Here is a 24524-nt window from a genome sequence, read left to right on the forward strand (position 1 = left end):
CATTGAAAATGCTGCTTGATGGGACACCCAGCTTAACACCTCAAATCAAAGAATGGCGCAATCGTTGAGACAACCAATACCCTACCTGTAAAACAGCAAGGTGACACTTTTTGGTTGTGTTGGGATTCGAACCTATACTAGATTGAGCTTAAAAGGTGAGTATGTTACCTTTGTGTCATTTTGTCAGCTTAGCAGATTATTGACTCATAAGAGCATTGGTTGCATCATTTATTATTAATAATAAAACTAAGAAAACTGCTCCTCAATGTGGCAACTTCTCAGAGAGCATCACGTGTTAATCTACAATTATTACCCCTCGAAACACAAATTTTTAGACAATTTATGAAAAATAATTGTGTATAGGGTTGAAATAAACATTTCAAATCGAGACTTTGTACCTCCAAACCTCCATCAACATTAAATGCACCTTCCAACACCTGAACCCACCTGAACACCATGCAGGGCGTCGGCATGTAAATCTTGGTCCAATTTTGGAAAATGTGCAGCACACTTAAACAACGACGATGCAGAGAAACAATGGGTTTACATCACCTGGAAGGCGATATGAGTAATGTTTACTATCGTGGGAAGCGAGGTGTGCCTGACGGTTCAAGCTTTGGCCCTTCGTCGGCGCAAAAGAGGGCCAACGCCTGCTATTTGATTCTGATGAAGGGCTAACACTCGAAACGTCAGCCGCACCTCACTTCCCAAGGAAGTAAAACAAGCTCCCATCAGTCTACTATTCGGTTAAAACCCATTGTTTAACCTGTCTGCACAGACAGACCGCCACTATATAGCCAAAATCGAAGGCTGTAAACCCTCACCCTTAACAGCTTGATCAAGAAAGCGTTGCCACCAATATGGCAACCAACGCAGTGGAACATGTCCAAAAAGCTGAGTGAAAAAAGGCCTTTGGGTAAGCAAGCAGCTGGGCACACGAAAGCTTTGTGTGGAGTCGGTGCTTAAAGGAAGAGAAACATCCAGGGGGGATGTTGGAGAAACGCGATAAGAGTACAAAAGGGCAGCTAATCGCCACGGAATTAGGCCTACGGCACCCTTTCGAGCAAGGCTCAAGGCCGAGTTGGTGACAACTTGAGCTCCAGGATGGTTTCCGGCTGAATTCTGATAGTTAACATCGAGGTTTTTAACGGCTCGTATATATTTACACCACAGACCCCCCCCCCGTCCCCCCCCAGCTGTTCTGTTGTGGGTCTTTAAGGAAACGCTGGGTGTTCAGTCGAGCTCATGTTTATTGCCTTCGAATGAAACTACACCAATTGGGACCCATCAACATTTGTTTTCGAGACAGCTAAATGGGTTATGCAAAGAGTAATTGCTCATCAGATGTTATGTTAAATGCATGTGCTGATGAATGTTCGGGGAAAATCCCATTAACTCCATCTGCTGCAGCCAAGGCATCGTGAATCAAACATCTCAAAAGGTTCAAGTCAAGTGAAACAGTCTGCAAGTGTGCGGCTAAGATTGACCATGATCGTGGCATCGGTGGATATATGACTCTGGGCTATTGTTTGCGGACAACGTTATTACAGTTATGGTCTCTGATCGTGGATCATTGCTAGGATTTGCAAAGGTTCCATCCGTTTGACGAAGCATTTGAGCTAGAGCATTCACACCCAACGTTCTTTCAACATCGGCCATGTTCGATGCGACTCTGGGGGTTGATCCTGCTTGATATCATTCAAAAAATACAAATTATTAGAAAAAAAAAAAACATTTCTAAAAGGATTGTTGAAATTGCATTGAATGAAAATCCTCTTTTTATTTTTATTTTTATTTTTGACCAAATGAGTGAGGGCGCTTTCAATTTACTGACTTTTCTTAACTAGCTACGGAATGGCAATTTTGACTATTTTAGAACTTCGATGATATGGGCCGATCAGACACACCAAAACCACATCATTTAGGAGATGACTTGTACAGCAGCACACTGATATTTACCAATAACAGAATACTTCGCTCAATGATGTCTTTCAGCTGTCAGTGTATCGATGACAAATTCATTGAAGCTTATTATTGAAGAGACACTTTCGAGACGAACAACTAATAAAAGCAAAATGGTAAAAAGGTGAAAAAAAAAACAGCACTAGGTAATCATCATTCATTCGTGTGCAACACGTCGCTGTGGCTTGCTTCAATTCCAGGAGTGCTGCTGATGCAGTGCCTCCTGTATATTGGAGCAGAAATTTTAATTTTGTTCATGGTGTCAGAGAAAACTTGTCTACTCTTCGTGAAAGACACTGTGGGATCATCAGCATCCATTACCAAGCCAGACATGATCCGGCTTAATATGCATCTGACGTTACTGTATCACCCTACATGTGAAACACCAGGATATGACAGTTTATATCTGGGTCGGGATTCAAACCCAGGCTAAACAGCTCATAGGCAACAGTGTATAACTCTAGGTTATCCTTCCCAAGATATACATTAAGAACTACAACAGCACTCGGTAGAGCGCATACCTCCGCCAAGCTGAACAGTTTACATTTGTTATGTACCTCCACCACTGATAGGCCGGATCTAGATTCGGACCTGAACCAAAATCAAATCCGCTTGTCACCTAACCAACTCATCCACCTAGCTTTGTCATAACTCGTCCACAACTTTTTGAAATATCATGCTTTATAACGTTTTTGGTCTCACCTCTCAATGGTGATCGAAGAATCACACAATACATTTTAAGAAATTCTCTTATCCGGGTCCGGATTCGAATCTTTCCCAAAATTTTTCCATCAATCTTCCCTTTTTTCCAACTTCAGTGCCGATTCACCCCACCTCCTAACTCCTCACCTGTTATACCCCCTCCTTACCCCTCCCATCTTGCCCCTCATCCTACCTCCGCTCTTGGCACCTCATCATTGTCTTCTGCTTTAGTATCAGCTCCTCCTCTGATGTCTCAAACTGTGTGGTGTTCTGAAGTCTCAAATCCAGGTCAGGTCAGGTATGGGAGCATGTGCCACAACAGCACGTCGCTGCGTCCACTTTCCGCCGGTACTCCAGGGGCCTCCGTCTGGCCATCCCCCAGGCAGATGCCAGGCCCATCCCCATCTCCTTGAGATGATGGTCAACCTGTTGCAACCATGAGGCACGTGGTCGACCCACTGGCCTCCTCCACTCATGAGACTCCCTCGCTGAGAGAATCTGGTGAGCAGGATCAGCGTCAGGAAAACGAGCCACATGTCCATACAGCCGCAACTGACGCTCACGGACTATGCAGGTAACAAATCTCATCCGAGTCTCTCTCAGCAACCGCTCGTTGGACACAAAATCCGACCAGCGATAGCCAAGGATTCTCCGAAGAGACCTGGTACCAAAGGAATTAAGTCTCCGTCTCAGATCCTTGGTCAGAGTCCAAGTCTCGCACCCATAGAGCAAGACTGGAAGTACCAAGGACCTGAAGACTCGGACTTTCGTCCTCCCGCACAGGTACCGGCAGCGCCACACCCCATGATCCAGTGAATCCATGACTCCCCAGGCCCGACCCAGACGTCTATTGACCTCTGACTCGCAGCCAGCAGAGACATGAATATCACTGCCAAGGTAAGTGAATCTCTCCACGACCTCAACATCCTCACCACAAACAGACACAGACAGGACAGCAGCATCCAAGATGTCACCGAAAGTCTGGATCTTAGTTTTGACCCAAGAAATCCGTAATCCCAACGGCTCCGACTCCTCATTCAGCACCTCGAGGGCCCCCAAGAGGATGTCTAAAGTCTCCGCAAAGATGACTGCATCATCTGCAAAGTCAAGGTCCGAGATCTTGACATTCCCAAATGACGCACCGCAACTTGATCTCTCCGACATCCTCCCTAGAATCCAGTCCATACAAGTGCTGAAAAGTGTGGGGGCAAGTACACATCCCTGACGAACTCCAGTAACAACTGGAAATAAGTCAGAGATGGTACCACCACACTTCACAGCACTCTCAGAACCAGAGTAGAGTTCAGACATCAGATTGATCAGTTTTGGTGGCACCCCACGAAGACCAAGAATCCTCCAGAGGGCATCCCGATTCACTGAATCGAACGCTTTACAGAGATCAACATAGGCTGCAAGCAGCCCCTGCCGAAACTCTCGTCTGCGTTCAGTGAGGACACAAAGTGCAAGGATACGGTCAATCGTTGACCTCTTTGGTGTAAAGCCTGACTGCTCTGGATGCTGGTGCTCAAGCAGATGGTGGCGAACCCTATCGAGAATTATCCGAGCAAAGACCTTGCCAGGCACTGAGAGCAGCGTCACCCCTCGGTAGTTGTTGCAGTCTTGGCGATCACCCTTCCCTTTCCAGAGAGGGACAACAAGGCCCCTCTTCCAGTCAGTTGGGATGATGCCTGTGTTCCAGGCAGAGCACAAAACTGCATGCAACGACACGAGTGCAGCATTTCCACCAGCCCTGAGAAGTTCGGCATGGATGTCACAGATCCCTGGAGCTTTGCCCCGTTTCAACTGGTTCACCGCAGCCCGTGTTTCCACAAGCGTAGGTGGACCACAGTTGATTCGAGGGTCAGCAGCAGGGATTGTAACACCCTTGACGTCCAACTCGACAGTTGGGGGATCAGCCTGGTACAACCGCTCAAAGTAACCGGCCCAGCGGGCCTTCACTTCAGACTCCTCTGTCAAGAGCCTACCACTCTGCTCGAACTGCAGTGCTCCGAGGGATGGGCTTGGATGAACGTAATGCACGAATTCCCCTGTAAGCGGGACGAGAATCACCTGTCCACCGGTGATGCTCTACCCCCTCACAGATTCCTCGCACATAGGCCTCCTTGTCCACCCTCAGTGCACGTACAGTTTTACGCCTCAGCTCCCTGAACAGCTCAACTCTGCCATTCAGCCTGGCCCTGCGACTCTGGTCAATGGTATCCAGTGTCCCTTGAGAGACAAAATTCTTCTTTGCCCTGCGGTGAGCTCCAAGGCATCCACCGGCAACATCAAGGACGGTGGTCTTGAAGGCGCTCCACAACTCTTCAGGACCCCCCAAAGCACCCAGACCCCCCAAGTGTCCACTCAGCCTGTTCGCAAACTCCTCAGCTACTCTCTCATCCCTGAGCTTGGCAACATCCAACCTCGGCTGGGATGGTACCATTATCCAGGATTTAAGGTGCAGCTTTAGAGTTGCTACAACAAGCCTGTGGTCAGTATTGAGGAACTGAGCACTCCGGTAGACCCTGCAGTTCTGGATCATCCTCCAACGACCGTCAATGAGGACATGGTCAATCTCCTTTGCCACACCGCCAGCGTTGGAATGACAGAGTTAATGACAGCCTTTGAAATATGGAATACTGGTAATACCCAGTCCAGCAATGAGCCTGTGGCAGCTGAAACCATGAACCAGCCACCCTAAGTCCACAACGTCTTGCAAAGTCAAGGAGCTTAGTGCGATTCTGGTTCACAGTTCCAGACCCATGGGGACCAACACAAGTCTCGTAACCATCCCTCTCAGTTCCAGTCGATGCATTGAAATCCCCCAAGACTAGAAGTGTATCTCGTCTGGGGCACTGATCAACCACAGACTCGAGTGTGGTGTAGAATGCATCCTTCACGGTGAGATCACTCGCCTCAGTCGGAGCATAAACAGAGACCAGGGAAATGACACCTAAGGAGTGACGAATCCTTAATCTCATAATACGCTCGTTGACCGGTATTACCTCAATCATCATTGGGGTCAGCTTATTGGACACAGCTACAGCAACTCCTTGGGTATGGTAACCATCAGAGCGACCAGACCAATAGTAGGTGTAACCACCCACCATTATCTCGCCGCAATCCGGTCTCCGAACCTCAGAGAGAGCTGCAATCCCGATGTCCAAACGCTTGAGCTCAGATGATAACAGAGACAGGTGATCATCCTCTCTTTGGGATAGGACATTCCAGGCACCCACCCGAAGGGACCGCCTGAGGTTAGCCCAAGGAGACCGCCGTCTGGTGGACGACACCTCAGCACCACTCCGACACACTCTCCCGCAATCTGACCCAGGGATGTTACCCTGTGGTTTCCCACCTATCAAAGATTGGGGGTCCCGAAGGCTTTGCCCCAATCCCGTCATCCGGTGAGCTGCCCTGCGAAGGGAAGCTGCACAGGAGGTACTCGCACGGAGTGGGTTTTCAGATTTTTTTGCGTTTTGCGGAATGAACGGTTTTACGGTGGCCGGAGTGCAAATCCTGCCACCAACCTCCTAATAAGAAGTGACCCAACTGCAGGAGGACGTCCGCAGACACAGTTGGGCACTAGATATGGATGGCCGTTGGCTCACAAGGAGCTCCTCCGCCCTTTGACAGGTTTTGTTTTTAATCCTGCTGGGTGTCCATATCCAAACACCCTCCTCACCAGAAAACCTGGTGGGGGAGACGGTTTAGTCGCCGACAACCCGACCATGGAACAGGTTAGTACAGGTTTACATGGTACCTGTAGCAGGTCACAGATCGAACCTGACCTGACAGTTGGTCTCTCAAATCCGTGGGCTCCATTAAAACCTAACAGACATCTCACTCTCTCAATCAGTGCACTCAACATTTCAAACATGCTCCTTCTTTCCTCTCACACCTCCTCCTTTTCCCAACCCCTCAAATATTGTACCTCCTCCTGCTTGCTCCTTTCTTCACCATACCAGCTACCAAGTCTCATCCCGCCTCTCTCCCCACCTCTCCCATCTCATCCCATCACCACCGAGCCTTTTCTCCTCCTCCTCATCAAGCCCTCTCCCCCAGCTCTTCTGTAATCCCCCACACACTGTCAATATCTTTCCCTACCCCCTCCTCCCTTGCCCTACCCTCCACTGCACCCAAAGCCTCCCCTCATCTGCCTTCCTTAACAGTGTACAGTGTAGACCTCAAACATCTGAGGCCTTTGCTCAAACCTGACATCTTTCCATACAGGTTGCCACTGACAAGGTAAACATAATCTGCTTAACACAAACTTTCCTCCTTCAAGCCATCTCTGACTCCCTAGTATCTCTCCCTGGTTACTCCCTCCTCCGGTACGACAGACCTGAGCCTCGTCCTGGTGGAGGAGTTGCTCTCTTAATCAAATACTCCATTCCTCACTCTCCATGCACTGCCCTCACTCCCCCACACCCGGAGGAATACCTCTGGCTACGGCTTCCCCTCCCCTCCCACCTCTTGTTTATCTGTGCATTGTACCTTCCACCAAACAATGATGACTCCATTTACACCTCACTCGCCGAAATCAAGGACCAACTATCGACTCATCCCAACTCTCTCTTCCTCATACGTGGTGACTTAAATTGACATCATGCCAGTTATCTGGGTGTGGGTACCTCTCTCACCTGTCATGGCACTTCAGCGAAAGATTTCTGTGACTCATTCGGACCGACTCAATCGGTAAACTTCCCGACCCGGATCTCAACCAATGGTACTCCATCTCTTCTGGATCTGATTTTGACAAATTTCACTGAAAATATCTGCTGCTCTTCCTCCGCTCCAATCAGTTCATCTGACCACGTGCTGGTCAAAGTAGACATCTCTCTGGTAAAGAGGCAGTCAAAGGGAAAGGTGTTATTAGAGAACCACCTCACCGCCGTTGAGTCTGGCATTTCACTCAGGCCGACTGGCAAGGTCTTCAAGCAGCCATTAAACTTCGAGACTGGTCTCACATCTCTACTTCCTCCGACATCAACTTGTCCTGGGAATTCCTTCAAAGAAATTTGCTCTCTCTCACACACACCAATTTATCCCATCTCGTCTTCAGTTGTCCTCCCCTTCCTCCCGCCCATGGTACAGTGAAGCTAATGGTGAGGCAGTTGTCCTGAAACAACTTGCCTTTGAAACATGGAAGGCAAGTCCAACTGAAGGTAATCTCAGTTCCTTCCACAAAGCTCGGAACAAGTGTGTGTCTACCCTCAGGAGAGCCAGGAAACAACATCTTTCGAATCTCAAGTCTCCTGTCTGCCACAAACCTCTCTCCCTCCTCCAAATACTGGTGACATCGAGTTAAGTCTGTTTCTGGTGTACGTTCCCTATCCATCCCCTCCCTGACCTCAAATGGCCGCACAGCTGGCACTGCACGTGAAAAAGCTGAATGCCTAAACTCCGTGTTTGCTTCTAAATCTTGTGTCCCAAACCCATCGCTTTCGGTACCCACCTTAACCAGTTGCACCCAGCTGTACCTGGACTCTGTGTTCTTCTCTCGTGACAAGGTGGAGAGCTTGTTTTCAAACTTCGACTCTGAATCTGCAACCGGTCCAAATGGCATCAGCCCACGTGTCCTAAATAGTCAAGTATCTACCGAGGGTATCCGTGCACCCCCACCTCCCATTCCCCAGGACTCTACCAAACCAACTTTTTATGAGTTGAGTCCGAGTGAATGAGTCCGAGTCCGAGTCTTTCGGTCTCTTACTCTCTCACCACAAGTAGGTCGGTGGTCTTTCTGTCTTCCTTTTATGGTACTATTGCACATTTGAGATGTTAAACAAAAAAATTCCCAGCACTCTGGCGATATTCAAGATGGCGTCCAATATGGCCGTCAAAGTGGGTGAAATCATAGAAAATTATATACAACAGCCAAAAACTGTGACAAAATTGAAATTATTCATTGTAATAATGTGTTTCTCATCATTAGTAATTAATACCTCATGATATAATTTTGTTACAATGTTTAAATTCCAAAATGGCCGCCACAATAGGCAAAATCATAGAATTTTTTTTATCAGACTGGAACTAAGAATAATACAAAGTAAATTAATATTTGGATTAACTGTAATATATGTTCCTGATTATTAGAAACTAATAGGCCTCTGTGGTGGTTTATGTTTTGTTGCCATCCATAAAATCCAAGATGGAGTTCAAAATGGTTTTAAAAATGGTAAAATCATAGTAAATATCAAATGTCAGCTTCAAATAATCATTCATGTAATAATAATAATAGAGGGGCAGAACCATGGAATATTCGTCTTGTAATTCTTATCAAGGATGTCCATTATTGTCATCGTACTTGGAATTGAAGATGGCAGACAATTTGAAAGCCAGAAAATACACCCACACACCCCCAACCACACAAACACACCCATATACACACCCCGATGCACTTTGAATATTTACATACACTCAAGTATAAGGTGTATGAGCCTGGTGTGGCTTAGTCATTAAGGTGGTAGCTTGGGATACTCAGGGTCCTGAGTTCAAGCCCCGCCAGCCACCGAGTTAGCATCAGTGGGGTTGACTCAGCCTGTCATCCCTACAAAGGTCACCAAAATGAGCACCAGTATACTGGTAATTATCCCTGCAGGATCAAAGGCAACTAAAGGGTTGGCATCAGGAATGGCATCCAGCCATAAAAACATTGCCACAAGAAAGGGTACCATGATTGGAGCCTGTAAAAAGCTGACCCCTGCTCAGGGATAAAGGCTTTCAAATGGTGTGATGATGAAGTATTATGTGTACTAATCTTTTTATGTGTATTTTTTTTTTCTCTTTCCAGGTTAGATTAATTGGCTTAGCAAGACCGTAGCGAGTCAAGATCAAGATCACAAGTCAAGATGTCAGACAAGCAAGAAATAGTTTAATGTAATAGTCAAAAGAAAGTTGTTGAAATGAAAAGAAAACGCAAATGGGAACATTGTGTCATTCATGTCTGAAATAAAGCATGGATCGTTCACATATTTTTCAGACTTGACAATTCCAAATGATAGATTGGCACTTCTCAAAAATATACGGGATCGTCGCTTAAGGCCCTGTCACACCATGACGATTTAGCCAGCATATGCCTGACGTATGAAAAATTTGGCTAAAACGCTGGCACACGTCGAATACGTTATGGGTAAGTTTGTATACGTTAAGAGCACGCTGGCATACGTCGTAGTACACTGGCATACATCATAGTATGCCAAGGTGTTAGACAAATTTTCCATGCTTTAAATTTTTCGACGTATGCCAGCGTATGACTCACATGTTCCACATACGCTGGCCATAAGTTGTAGGCACGATACGCGATAATTGACACACGTCCACACACGTTACTTGTAAGTTACTCACAAGTCGAAACACGTCAAGGTAATGGTTAGCGTCAGTGTTCCAGACTCCCTGGTTTTTAAAAAAAAAAAAAATTCGGTATGACGGTGATGTTGACACTCGATTTCGAGTGCAGTTATAATATAATATAATTAATAGGCTGCCGCTCAACGATTTAAATCATAACCGCACTAGAAGTCAAAGTGTCAACATCACCATCATACCAAAGAAAAGAAGAAAGAAAAAAAAAACCAGCGAGTCTGGAACACTGACGCTAACCATTACCTTGACATGTTTCGACTTATGAGTAACGTGTGTCGACGTGTGTCAATGATCGCGCAACGTGCCTACAACTTATGGCCAGCGTATGCGGAATGTGTGTCATACGCTGAGTATGTCGATAAATTTTCAACATGCTGAAAATTTAGACATACTCTGCGTATGACGACGTATGCCAGCGTGTTCTTAACATGTACAAAACTTACCCATAAGGTATTCGACGTGTGCCAGCTTGGTTCGGCAAATTTTTCATACGTCGGCATATGCTGGCTAAATCGTCAAGGTGTGACAGCGGCTTCACACTTCGATGTCTCGTGCGGTTATGATTTGAATCGTCGATCCGCAGCCTATTAATAGCCTACACCACGTGATCGTCGGCGATACGCTGCCGCGCTATGCATAAGTTAGACTATCGTTGGGCATAGGTTGTGAACGCAGACAACACACTCAGCATTCGTTGGTATCAGTTATCTATATGTGATTGAAACGTTCTGTGTACGTTACTAATACATTATGCATACGTCCAACACGTTATTATATGCCCAAAACTTTAAAAAAAAAACATCACTAGTTCAGCGTACACCAACGTTTTACATACATTTTGATACCTTGCCATACGCTGGCTAAAACGTCAAGGTGTGACAGGGCCTTTAGCTGAACCACCAGGTTCTTCATATCGAATGACAGATATCTGTTAGGGCATTCGTGATGACATCCATGAGAACGAGGGCCATCACCGAGGATGTTACCAAAGATTTACCCTGAACCTACATAGGTTAACAGCTAGTAAACCATCTAACGATCCTGAAGCTCCTGGACCATCTACCAGCCAAGAAGGAAGGTTAAAGTACAAGAAAGCATCAGAAATGATCATTTTTTTAACCTGATTGTATTTTCTGCAATACTGAAGGCTGAATCCATGTGAAAAAGGCAAGCATCGACACAAAGGAAGGCACCTCTTCATTTGAACGTGATGGATGGCCGAGAGTGCTGCAAATAGCAGAAGAGAACAATCATGAGTGGCTCTTCAGGCAAATCCGAGGATTTGATTTGTTTGCAACAGAGGCCCAATACCACCCAAAATGCAGAAAGCAGTATACAGCCAATAATTATCAGAAACTAGTAACTAATGATCAGGAACAAAATCCCAATGAGTATTTTTCCAATTTGTCACATTTTTGAGACGTTATAAACCGTATTATATGATTTTACCCATTTTGGCGGCCGTTTTGGACGCCATCTTGAGTATCGCCAGAATGCCGGGAATTTTTTTTTTTTGTTAACATCTCAAATGTGTAATACGACCATAAAAGGAAGCTCCGATTCACAGTGTTGGTTTGGGAGATGTGGAAAAAAGTTGGTTTGGGAGAGTCGTGGGGGCGGGGGGGGGGGGGGTGCACGGATACTCTCCGTAGATACTCCCCTAAAAAACCTGCTCTGCTGCTCTTGCTCATCCTCTGTCTGTTCTATTCACCCTCTCATTTGCTCAAGGTCATCTGCCTTCAGCTTGGAAATCAGCTCTCATGACTACTTTGCATAAAAAAGGTGCAAAAACAGATCCCTGCAATGGCAGACCAATCAGCCTTTTGCCAATCATCAGCAAGGATATGGAATCCATAATTGCTTCCACCATTAAATACTTCCTGAACTCCAATGGCCTGATTTCCAATCATCAATTTGGATTCAGACCAGGTCACTCGAACCTGGATATGCTGCTTCTGCTCTCCCAACAATGAATAGAGGTCCTCAATGCCAGACATGAGATCAGAGCCATCTCCTTAAGCATATCATGTGCTTTCGATACTGTCTGACACCCTGCCCTGCTCACCAAACTCTCTTCCCATGGTATCCAAAACAATCTCCACTCATGGCTCGCAGACTTCCTCTCCTGTCGCAGTCAACATGTGGCCCTAAATGGAGTTCTCTCATCCCCTCTTTCTGTCCAGTCTGGAGTTCCTCAAGGCGTGTTCTGCACCCAGTGCTTTTTCTCATTTTCATCAATGATTTCTCCGACTCTGGAAAATCCTGTTTATCTCTTTTCTGATGACTCCACCCTCTCTTGTACCATCTGATCAGCAAGCAGCAGCCTCTTCACTCTCTGCAGATCTGGATAAAATCACAAGCTGGTCCAACACTTGGAACATGTCTTTCAACCCTGACAAATCTCTCACACACTCACGATGTCTCTCTGAAAGGACCAATGGCACCCCCCCATCTACTTTCTCAACAATTTTCTTGAAGAAGTCCTTTCATTCAAACTTTTAGGCTCATTTTATGCCATGATCTTTCCTAGGAAATCCACATCTCCAAGTAGTCCTCCAAAGCCAGTCGAAGATTGGGCATCCTCCATCATGTAAAGTCCTTCTTTGACACACCTGAGCTCCTGACCATGTATAAAGCTTTCAACTACAGCATGTTTAAGTACGGCTCTCTCCTATGGGCTGGTGCTCCCGCCTCTCACCTTTCTCAGCTTCACGCTGTGGAAACCAAGACATTTCGGATCATTGGTATCTCCCACAATGAGTCCGAGTCTTTCGGTCTCTTACTCTCTCACCACTAGTAGGTCGGTGGTCTTTCTGTCTTCCACAGTCTCCTCTCCGGCTTCCAAATTAATGATCATATCCACTTCGTAGATTCCGACTCTTTCAATCCGCTTTCAGAATACACGTTACGTGATGGCTTCCACGGTGAATTTAGTCACATAAAGTCACAACAAATACGTCTTGCTTGCAAACTGGTGATTTCGTTCAATAATATATCAACATTGATAAAATTGGGTTTGTAACAAAACAATTTTTGTAACAAAGCTAACAAACCGTTTGTTGGCATTGTGAGTGACAGTTTCATCACCCGGTCGATCGTGGTCGAATGTAATCCTGAAATCCAAAAGAGAAGGGATAATTCTCAGTTTGATGAGGAGAGAAGAAAGTACTCTGGAATCAGCCACAGAATAACAGCTTTTTCTGGGTATAATATATTTCTGAGTTGCGAGTACAGGAGAAGGGTTTTATTATTTATTTATTTTGTCCCATTTCTGCTTCTTCCCCAGTTTTCCCTTCCACTTTTGTGATTGAGAGTTTGCAGCTGTATCCATCTTGTTCACCTCCTGTGCCCCCCCCCCCCACCCCTCTTGCTCTCATTCTTCCCACGTCCTTTATTCCTCCATGTCTCCCTCTATTTTGTCCCTCGATTCTGCTGTTGATATGCACCCCCGCTCCTCTTCCACTGTTATGTCCTGGTTCATTATGTCATCTACAGTAGCTCCTCCACGAGCCTCGACTTTGTATACAAAAAAGAAAGGGTGGGGTTATGACCCATAATCTTTCAAAACAACCTCCTGTATTTAGAGAAGGGGGTAACAGTCAACATCCCTGAGTGGACAACCATCACAAATAGACTAGACAAAGTGGGGCACGTAGATGCTCCAAACTGTTAAGATCGTTAATGACCCAGCTGGGCTGCATTTGCAATTCCAAGAGTCATGGGGCAAGTTCTGAAGCGAACTCGACTTCCTGAATCATAGAATCCAAATCCTTAATACTGCTGCCTTCAGCAGGACTTGAATCCACCTTCAGCAGGACTTGAATCCACCTTCAGCAAGTCCAGTGTTACTCACTAACAAGCCACCACTGTACCCAGAATTACAGGAAATTTGAGATTGAGATTTATTTTGCCATATCAATAAACTAACATATAATAAAGTGTATCTTTGTTTTACACTACATCTAAGTTTGCTTTAAATAAACTGTACCAAATTTACTGGTTTTCTGTGGGGCACCCTTTATGTTATCATTGGAAAAATCAATGACATTCTGAAAGATATCTATATATATATATATATACTTAAAAGGAAAAAGAGGTGTGAAGTAGCCAATAAAGAAATATATCAAACAGCAATATTATTATTTCTCAATGCAAATCAAGCTGGTTAAAGTCTGATTTGGATAATTGTGACTTTTTTTGTAATTCTGTTCACTTTTGTGGGAACACAAACCGATTTCACTCGGCAATTATGCTTCCTTTCCAGTTTTCCCTACCTGTCACATAAAAGTGGGGAAGAACTCCTACTTCTTACACCTGGAAATGTTAAAATAAAGTTGTACAGAAAAGCTGGGTTGAGATAAAGAGGTAAAATAAGGGGGGGAGGGGAGTAAGAGGCAGTCAAAGGGAAAGGCATGCATTGGGTTGGGGAGGAAGGGAATGAGGGCAGCGGAGTGAGTGAGGAGGGAGGGGGTGGATTGTTGCCTCCGGGCAAAGCAGTGGAGCTGGGTGATTGGAACCAGATTTCAATGGTGTCCTGTTTGGGCCGTGTCCCATACTACATGCCCCTTATTGCTCAACAAAGACTGATTGTGCTTCGCCGGTAGCCAAGGCCAGCAGCTTTGGTGTCTCACCCAGTGTAAGATGCTCGGAGGAAAGTGTATGGTGTCAGAGTCATCGTGAAACCTTTTTTTTTTTTTCATTGCAACCATACTCCATGAAATATTAAGGTTTTTGGCAATGATATTCTCAATGCAAAATTCACCGTCACATCCACATATACAACTAGAATACAAGATCCTCAACATCATGAACGGCACACAACCACGAGATAACATTGATCTCCAGGTCACCCCCTGGTTAACTTTGTAAAACGAGGATTACGATTCCTTTAATGCAGTGTCTATAAAGACTAAAATTGAGTACTTGTTCATCGGATTACTTTTTGCCTAAAATACGGAATACAAAGTCTTGTTTAATCCCAGTGTAAGTTGCAAATTCAAGAAATGTTGTGTGTTGCAGCGGATGCCCCCTTGGGGTGATGCGAGCGCGAGAACAGATTTGGCCAACCAGTTTATAATAAGTGAATGCAAGTATATTGTTCCTTCAAAAAAAGCTCTCAATCATATGCAATTGTTTTCATGATGTTGATTTTATAATCGGCGAAATTTCAAACACGGTACCCCCACAGTTGCTCCAGGAACAATGCTAATCTGCCCTGATCGATAGAAAGTAAACCCTGTATTACGTGGGCATTGTATTTTCTTGATCACCAACCTTACAAAGTCACCTTTATCATGTGATTGGCACATACAGCATCAAATATGTTGATTTTTGTTGTTCTAAGTGGCAAATCTCAGAAGTGGTGTGGTTACTGCCAAAGATACCCATTTGGGGTTCGATTTATGAAGGATCAAAAGGTCTGATCTGGTGGTCTACGTCTGGTGCACTGAAGGTATCAAAGGAAGAGTTGGAAGGTCACCTTCATGTAACATACACAGACACAAGGATGAATGAAATTAAGGAGGATATATATAAGGCTTGGTGAGACCGACGGAGCCAGAAGTTCCATTTGATTTATCAGAACCGAAGATGTTTGAAGGTGAGGTACTTTTGAGGAAGGCACGGGCAGCATCAGCTCCAGGACCAAGTGAAGTACAATATAAGGTTTTATAGAGTTCTGGAGGCATCAGGCAGTATCTGTGGGAGGCTCTGAAGGTGGTGTGGAGGAAAGGAGTGGTGCCCATTCAATGGAGTATGGAGGAAGGAGTTCATATTCCAAAGCAGGAGGAGGCTGTGACACTTGAGCAGTTTAAACCAATATCATTGCTTTATGTAGATGGGAAGATATCGATGGGTGTCTTTGTTGCGTGGCTTTCAGGCTTCATCAGAGAGAATGGTTTTGTGGATGGTTCAGTACAAAAGGCAGGTAGACCAGGTTCACCAGGATGTTTTGAACACTCGGCAATGGTCTGACAAGTATTACAGGAGGCAAAGTAAGGATGTTTCAGTTGTATGGTTGGATTTACAGAGTGCATATAGGTCAGTGTCGCACGCCTTGATCAGATATGCCATGGATTTATTTTGGGTGCCACGAAGCTTTTGGGATTTTTTGATGGCATATTATGATCAGTTTGTGATTATGTTTGTAACAGTCCTACATAACAGAGGCAGAAGTTGGAAGTGGGGATCCCGATGGGATATGCCATCTCCCCTATTTTGTTTGTGCTGGTTATGGAGTTGCTGATGCGTGCTGTGAGTGGACATGGGAAAGAAGTGGAGCTTGCCCCTGGTCAGAGCCTGCCAGCAATGTTTGCATTCATGGATGACCTGACAGTTGTCCAACAGTTAGCGGATGCAGCAGTTGAGGTGCTGGAGTGGTTGTACAGTTTGATGCGGTGGGCAAAGATGGGCTTTAAGGCAAGAAAGTCAAAGAGTGTTGTGGTGAGACGAGGGGTGGTGGATCATGGAGCTGGGAGAAGATGAGGTTCCATCATTGGCCAAGGCCCCCATGAAGAGCTTGGGAAGATGGTATATGGTGGAGTTGAATGATGTGGGAAGGATGAAGGATGTAAGGGACAAGCTTCTGAGAGGATTGGTGGAAGTGCTTTGCCAGGAAAGTTGAAGATATGGTGATTGAAGTTTGGATTAATGCCACGAGTATTGTGGCCATTGATGATTTATATTGCGATTGGGCATGTAGAGAGGATGGAGGTTTTTGTGAGTGGGTTGTGAGTGCCACGCTGTTTGACAAATATTGCTTTCTATGGTCAGGGTGGAAAATTTCGGTTTCCCTGAACATCAATGTTGTTGCTTTACATGCAGCCTGTGGCTGCTGGTTGCATCATTTTCTGGAAGTGTGGCTATGCTGCCGATTCAGTACCCGTTACCAATAAGCTGGTACTCATTTTGCTGACTTCGAAAGGACGACAGGCTGAATCAAGCCACCTTTTTATTTTTCGATTTTTTTTTCAATGTTGAAGGTTGCAGTCATGGATGGATTAAGAGTCCTCATTGAAGCCAGACCTTCAATGAAAGAACTGTATTGATATAAAAGTGAAGAAAGAGAGAAGAGTCAGAGTTTTTGAGGAAGTCACAAAATCTGCTTTTTGAAAAGGGGAAGGTCATAAGTGTTTGGAAAGACATGAGAAGGTGAAGAGTTCCAGAGTCTGGCAGTGAAGGGGAAGAAACAAACATCATCACGGTCCGCCCTCGAGTTGCCAATGGCCACACAACGATCATGCGATGGCGTGGCTTGTCGAGTACTTTGTGGTCTTGCTAATGGTGGAGGTACACAAGCAGCAAGTTCTTGGGAGCAGAAACCGAAGTAATATCTATAGAAAAAGAGAGAGTCAACTTTGCGGCATAATTTGAGCGGTTCGAGTTTTGAGGACATTTCAAGCTGGCCTCCAAACCCAGTCACCATCTGGGCATCCTCCATCCTGCAAAGTCCTTCCTTGGCACACCTGAGCTCCTGACCACATACAAAGCTTTCGTCTGCAGCCTGATGGAGTACTGCTCTCCCCTCTGGACTGGTGCTCCTGCCTCTCACCTTTCTTGGCTTCACGCTGTGGAAATCAAGGCATTTAGGATCATTGGTATCTCCCGCGATAAAGCTGAGTCTTTGGGTCTCTCACTCTCTCACCACAGGCAGGTCAGTGGCCTGTCTTCTACCATCTCCTATCTGGCCTTGCCCCCCCTGCTCTGGCTGTGACCTGCCCCCCCCCAAACCACCATATTTCCACAGGGCGCTCAAAGTCCGCCAGCAACCCCCTTCTGGGGAAACTACCAAAATCAAGAATCACTGCTCACCTTCACCCTTTCATTCCTCTTTTTCCCCGCCTTTGGAATAAACGCCCTCACTCTTTTAAATCCATTTCTTCAAAACAGCTGTTCACCACCACTTCTTATCTTCCACCATCCAAAACCATGATCTTTTCTACCCCCGTTAATCCACCCCAAACCTCCCTCCTTCAAATTCCCTGCTATCCTTCATAAAAGTCCCTGTGGTGTCCATCTTGTATACCCCGTGTTCCCCGCCCCATCCCTCTCCCTTCCACAGATATCCTAATGTCTCTGTTCCCCACTGTTTTGTGCTTCCCTCTCCCTCCCCTTTTGTTATGCGTTTTATATACAAAAATAAAAGATTGGGAGAGCTGATAATTCGGATAACTTAGGATTTAATTTTGTCCAGTAAGTATGTGGAACTCGATCCTCCCCAAATATGAGAGCAATACTCCAGACTAGCATGAATCAATCCTTTATATAGTTGAAGCAACTGTTCAGAGTAGAAGAATCTTCGACATCGAAACAGGACTCTGGGTTTCTTCGAAGCAGACTTAGCCATTTGCATCATGTGTGGATGTCAGGATAAATTTGATGTTAGGGTAATACCTCATAGGTTTATTGTATCACGTGGTGTAATTCTGGAGCTTTTGAAGGAGATTGGAGAGTTGAGAGGAGTTTCAGAGAGAGAGATTTAAATAATTTGAGTTTTAGAAACATTAAACGCAAGTTGATAACATTTGCCCCACTGGGAGATCTCGTCCAAATCCGAATTTAAAGAGGTGGCCGAGATGAAACGAGATGTAGATCGAGTGAGGAAAGACGGGACAGATGGGAAAGATATGGAGGAATGGATTGTTGAGTCATCAGCGTACAAATTAATGCATTTGATTATTTTTGGAAGAAAGGTCATTGACAAAAACATGGAAGAGTGGAGGAGACAGGGCGGAACCCTGAGGGATACCGCCGTTGATAGGGAAGGAGCGAGATGTTGAACCATCAACAATGATGGAGCTGGAATTGTTGGAAAGAAGCTCAATATGAGAGAGCAGAGTGAAGTAGGAAAGCCGAAAGAGGGATGCTTGGATATCAGACCCCGATGCCAAACTCTGACAAAGGCTTTTGAGATATCAAGGCCGACAACAAAAGATTCCCCAAATTCTCTCACCGAAGAGGCCCAGACATTCGTAATGTAAGAAAGGATATCACCTGTCGATCTAGCCTTGCGAAAGCCATATTGGTGGTCAGATAGTAAACTGAGATTCAAGATTCTTGAGAAAATGTGAATTGAGAAGACATTCAAAGGCTTTGGAAACAGTAGAAGTCAAAGCAATATGACGGTACTTAGAAGGGTTTGAAAGTTCACCCTTCTTTAAAATAGTCTGTACTAAGGAATGTATCCAGGTAAGAGGAAAAGTTTAGGTTTTTTTTTTTAAATAAAAACGAAACAAAACGAGCAAGTACAGGTACTGTACATGTTCTGAAGCACATTCCTTCAAGACATGAGGAGGAATGCCATCTTGTCCATAGGCATTATTTGTATCCAGAGAGAGGAGGACTTTTTAACTGCATGAAGAGATGACAAGGAGGGGCACATGATTGGTAAGGGGTTCATCAGGGGGAGTTGTAATGTTAGAGTCATCCAATGTGGAATTAGAGGACAAAAGAGAACCAAAAAGAGTCGCTTTATAAGTCAGAGAGAAAGCGATAGTATCATTGTAACAGAAAAGTGGAGGAAAGGTAGGGCGACAGAAGTTGTTGGAGATACTCAGTTAAACTGAGAATCAGAAATACCTAGTCGTGGAAGAAGATGAGAGGTTGTCACATTTATTTTTGATGAAGGAATGCTTGGCCTCACTAATAACATGTTTGCAATAATTTCTGGCAGATATGAAGGCCGAATGAGAGTCCGAGGAAGAGGAGTTTTTACATGTCCGATATCCCGCATCCCTCGCACAAATGGCCACAGAGCGAGAATTATTGAACCAAGAATTGGTAGGACAGATAGACTTGAAAGATTGGAGGTGACGAACAATTCCAAAATTACTGGAAGAGTGATCATGACGATCTGGAATATGGGTAGTGTGGTTGATAATTTGCTCCAAATCATTGAGAATTGAAAATGTAAGGGCTTCCACTTCCCCAACATCCATGTGGGAAGATTTCAACCACTCCGTGTGGTGTACATTGAAGTCTCCCAAAAGAGGAATTCAGCTTGAGGGTGTGAGGATGTTACGGCCTCGTGGCAGGAATGAAGATGCTCAAAGAAAGTTATAAAGTTTGTAGAGTTGGGAGAGCAGTAAGTGAAACAGCGAAAAATATTGATGGTCGGGAGATAAATCTTAAGTCAGATGAGATCAAAGTTTGGAGATTCAAGGTCCACAAGGTGTGTTGATGTTGGAATGGACAGAGACTCCTCCTTTGAAGCGGAAACGTGAGTGACAGTTGTAGTTTGAAATGTTAAAATAATTAACAACAACATCATGTGACAATTTGTTCACTGAGAGAAGCAAGATATTGGGAGAGGTACTTGCTAAATGATGTTCAACACAGAGGAAAGATTCGAAGAAAGACCACAAATGTTGGTAAAATGAATTGAAAAAGTGTCACATTGATTCAAAAGGCAAGGGTTTTGGTTGGGAGGGGCAGATACTATGACTTCCTGAGCCCCCCCCCCCCACATACACTCTCTCATTTGCAGCAGAGACAGTCAGGTCACTCGAGATTCTTCGCACTCCAAAATGTCGGGAACTCGGGGCAATTAACTTTTCGGACTTTATCATATTTCATTGAAGGTTTCTGAGGAAATGAGATGAATGAGAAATAAGAGAGGGAGAGAATGTAAAGTTATTGAGTGAAAATGAGTAAGAAAAGTTCATGTTGAAAGTTGTATGAAGTTAGTTTGCAAGAAAGAGAGAATAAAGCTCGCCCGGGAGTTATAGGTTGCATCAGACATAAAGTAAGACGAGCAATCCCGACACGGTGAGTGCAAGATGGTTCCGGGCAATCCTGACCTGGTGTTGTTTCAACAGCACGACAGGGGCTCAAGCTCAAGACCCTAAGCTCTTAAGCCAGCCACCTCAACACTTAAGTCAACAGGAGGCTCTTGACATCATCAACTGAGGAGTATCAGGTGGTGAGGGTGAGGGAGTTTATGATGGGCGGGATTCGAGTGATCCAGTCATGAAGAATGCTCTCCCAGAGAAGAAGGCAAGTCGGAAGTGGATGAAATGGAGGAGCAGTTGCAACAACGGGAGGTGATGAGAATGGTGCAACATGGGAAGCAGGGTTTGGGGTGGATGAAGCATGATATATGGGGAGTCATGTGTGAAGGAAAGTAGGAAGAAGATGGTTGACAATGAGGTGAGAAGAAAGGAGGAGGATGGAGCCAATCCTGTTGCGGGAAACGTATGATGTGCTTCCATCACCAGCAAATTTGTGGGTGTGGGGGTTGTTGCAGGAGGAGAGCTGCTGTTGGTGTGGAGGTTGAGGAACGAAGCAGCATGCATTGAGTGCACGCTCAGTTGCACTGGCAGTAAGAAGATATAGATGGCAGCACAAAGAAGTGCTGGCTGTGGTAGTGGAGCAACAAGAGGTGATGAGATCGAAAGAGGTGATGAGTAATGAGATCGAAAGGGAGTGGAGAAGGTGGGGGAGGCCAATGGGAGAGAGAGAGGGCCAAGTGGTTTCAAAAACTGAAAGGTTTTGTCCTAAGTGTATGGAAGCTTGTCATGTTGCCCTGATGATGCTCCAATAAGGGTGAAACCGGTTAGTAACTGCACTTTTCCATGCACTTCTGACAGCATCTGAAATTGCAATTACATCTTTGCAATTAGCACTGTGAAATAGTTCTTCTGGGAGCTGCACACAGTCAAGGTGCTGGTCTCAGGTCGGAGAACGTTATGAATATATATATATATATATATATATATATATATATATATACATATACATATACATATACATATACATATATACATACGAGGCCCTGCGAGGAGGAGTGATGTAAGTGATATTTTTTAATGATATGATGATGATAGGCTCCGATGATAGGGTAAGGGTTAAAATAGTGCTATATGGCATTAACTCCAAAATGGCTGATGTGTCCCTTACATCACTCCTCCTCACAAATATATATATATATATATATATATATATATATATATACATACATACATACATACATACATACATACATACATATATATACATACATACATATACATGTATATCTATCTATAATTCCAGCAATCTCTGTGTGTGTGTGTCTGTCTGTGTCTGTGTGTCTGTGTCTGTGACCGCCGTTTCTCAACAACCACTGGTCAAATCTCGTTGAAACTTGCCAGCTATATTGCTGGGGCCCTGAGTATCTGCCTTTTCAAGGTTTGATATTAATCGGACAAGTGGTTCCCAAGTTATGGCCATTTATTTACCAAACCAATGACAGGACACGGTGCTATGACATCACGATTGACGTCACAATTATTCTTTTTTTTTTTCTTCTTTTTTTTGCACGTATGGCCACGCACGTACGGGAAAGTTTTTTTTTTTGCACGTACAGCCATGCACGTACAGTCTTGCACTAATATACATAAATAAAGCTCATTATAATTATTGATATTAAAGTTCCATATCTTCCGAGTGAAGTAGAAACCTGAAATGTCACGGACCAACGGAAATTGAAGCCGGTACACTGAGAAAAATTAGAGAACTGCTAAAAATCATCAATAAATGAAAATATAAGTAAATGCAAAAAAAAACAAATGAAAAACAAATGTAGGTGAGCGACCCAAGACAATGGGGAAGCGCGGTAACTTTGCGTGCCAAATCACAGAACTCTTGGAAAAAAAAATCACTGAACCATCGGAAAGGGTTCTGTGAACCGGGAAAAAAAAATCACAGAACCATCGGAAAGGATTCTGTGAACCGGGAAAAAATCACAGAATCTTTGGAAAGTGTCCGTAAATGAAAAAAAAAAAAAACATGAAAATAAATAAATGAAAAAAAATGCAGGAGAGGATACCCCCACCTCACCCCCCAACCCCACCCCACATCCCCCCTCCCCACCCCCCAACCCCACCCCACATCCCCCTCCCCACCCCTCATCCCCATCTCCCTCCACCTCCCCCACCCCCCTACAAGCCCTCAGCTAATTCACATTATGTTCCCACCAGTGCTTTGGCGATTCATCTCCGCCTATTCATTATTCATGATAGTTCATTTCCGTTCCATTTCCACCTACTCATTATATTCATGATGCTCGATGGTTCCACCAATCAGGTAATCCCATCCTTTCTTTCTCTCAACCAAAGTTGAGGACATTGCATTGTAACTATTCAAGTGAGAGTTTTCTGGTTCTTCTTCTTCTTCTTCATCCATTTCTGGTTTTATCTTGAGGAGTGCAAATCGAAAAACTTTTAGGCCATGGGCTAGATAGGGCCACCGTGCACCCCCCTCCCCCCACCTCCCAACAAAACTGTTTTTTTGAAGTGTCTGGATATGCTGAATACGAATTTGAATGTTAACATTGAAAATATTGGGATGCACTACCTGTTTTAGCCTCATGAAAAGGGGTACCCTCAAAAATGAATTTTCATCAATTGTGCCAAAAGCGATTTCCGTACCCAATCAGAATGGCTTCTAGACGATGCATTACACTGTCAGACTACACATATTATGGCTTATATGAAACATAATCTGATGCTGGTTCCATGTATGTGTCTAAAATTAATATATCCAAGAGCTTATATAACATGAGTACATGTACTGTATCATCTTATTAACTGCCCATTACTGTGTTGTGGAGTTTTCAATAAAGCTTATTTTAACCTGTTTCTTGTTATATATCCTGCTAATTAACCATGAGGTGACATGCCAATGCCAACAGCATTCCACTTGATGCCAAAATTAGTCCAATATCTTGGATATCCGCGATGTTATCACATCCTAAATTGCATATGGATAATCTCAATGAGTTCACTTGTGCTTTGTATGGAAGATCTCGTGTTTGAAGTGTAGATGAGTTGCGATTCTTGAGAATGAGTGAGCTGTGTGCCAAAGATGATGATCATCTCACCCACTCAAGTAATGTTGACCTGGCTACTCATCCTCCATGGAGAAAGAGTCTGGAGCAGCACATCAGGAGAGTGAACTTCCAGGTTGGGATATGGAAGAAGGCCATATCCATTGCCAACCCTGATATCCCGATGCTGGTGACGGACACGGTTGGGCACTTGTCAACCAAAAACTGGAGCCTCTCCGGTATGAGGGGTGTGTTCTCCCACAGCAGTTGACAGATATTGCTGAATCAGTGAACACCAGTGATGATGGAGATGATGAATCAGATGATGACAGCATACCAGAGGAATAGAAGTACTTACCTGGTGACAGCTCGGAGTCTGACCAAGATTGAAGAACATAGCTGAACCATTAGCTGTTGACATTGATTGAAATGGATGACAGTAAAATCTCCTGATATTGTTACTTACCTGATGAACGCAATGAAACTGTATGATCATGATAATATATCAACAGAGATACCTTGAAATATGTATATGAAAGATATACTGTGTTATTGCTTGGTAAAAGGAACAATGTTACAGACTGTTATTACCTACTATAAGTAAATATAATGTTGGTTTCAATCATTGTTTGTAATCAGAATTTGGGAAATAAGTATGAATGGAGCACATTTATATGTATTGTAAAATACA

General features: G+C 44.4%; 2 long non-coding RNA genes across 2 annotated transcripts in view; one reads left to right on the forward strand and one right to left on the reverse strand.

The window, feature by feature from the left end:
* LOC147029634 (uncharacterized) overlaps nt 1-9598 on the forward strand; it is a 66781-nt gene extending 57183 nt beyond the window's left edge. Inside the window, exon 5 of the long non-coding RNA XR_015055992.1 lies at nt 9458-9598. This is a non-coding gene — a long non-coding RNA (uncharacterized LOC147029634). The remainder of the gene's footprint in view (nt 1-9457) is intronic.
* The window catches only part of LOC147029635 (uncharacterized), a 94555-nt gene that overhangs the window by 52529 nt on the left and 17502 nt on the right, over nt 1-24524 (reverse strand). The gene's annotated exons all lie outside the window — the stretch shown is intronic.

Source organism: Eptatretus burgeri, chromosome 3 (genome assembly GCF_056783735.1).
Source record: "Eptatretus burgeri isolate ZD-2024b chromosome 3, Ebu_testis_v1, whole genome shotgun sequence".
In the NCBI taxonomy this organism is placed as follows: Eukaryota; Metazoa; Chordata; class Myxini; order Myxiniformes; family Myxinidae; genus Eptatretus; species Eptatretus burgeri.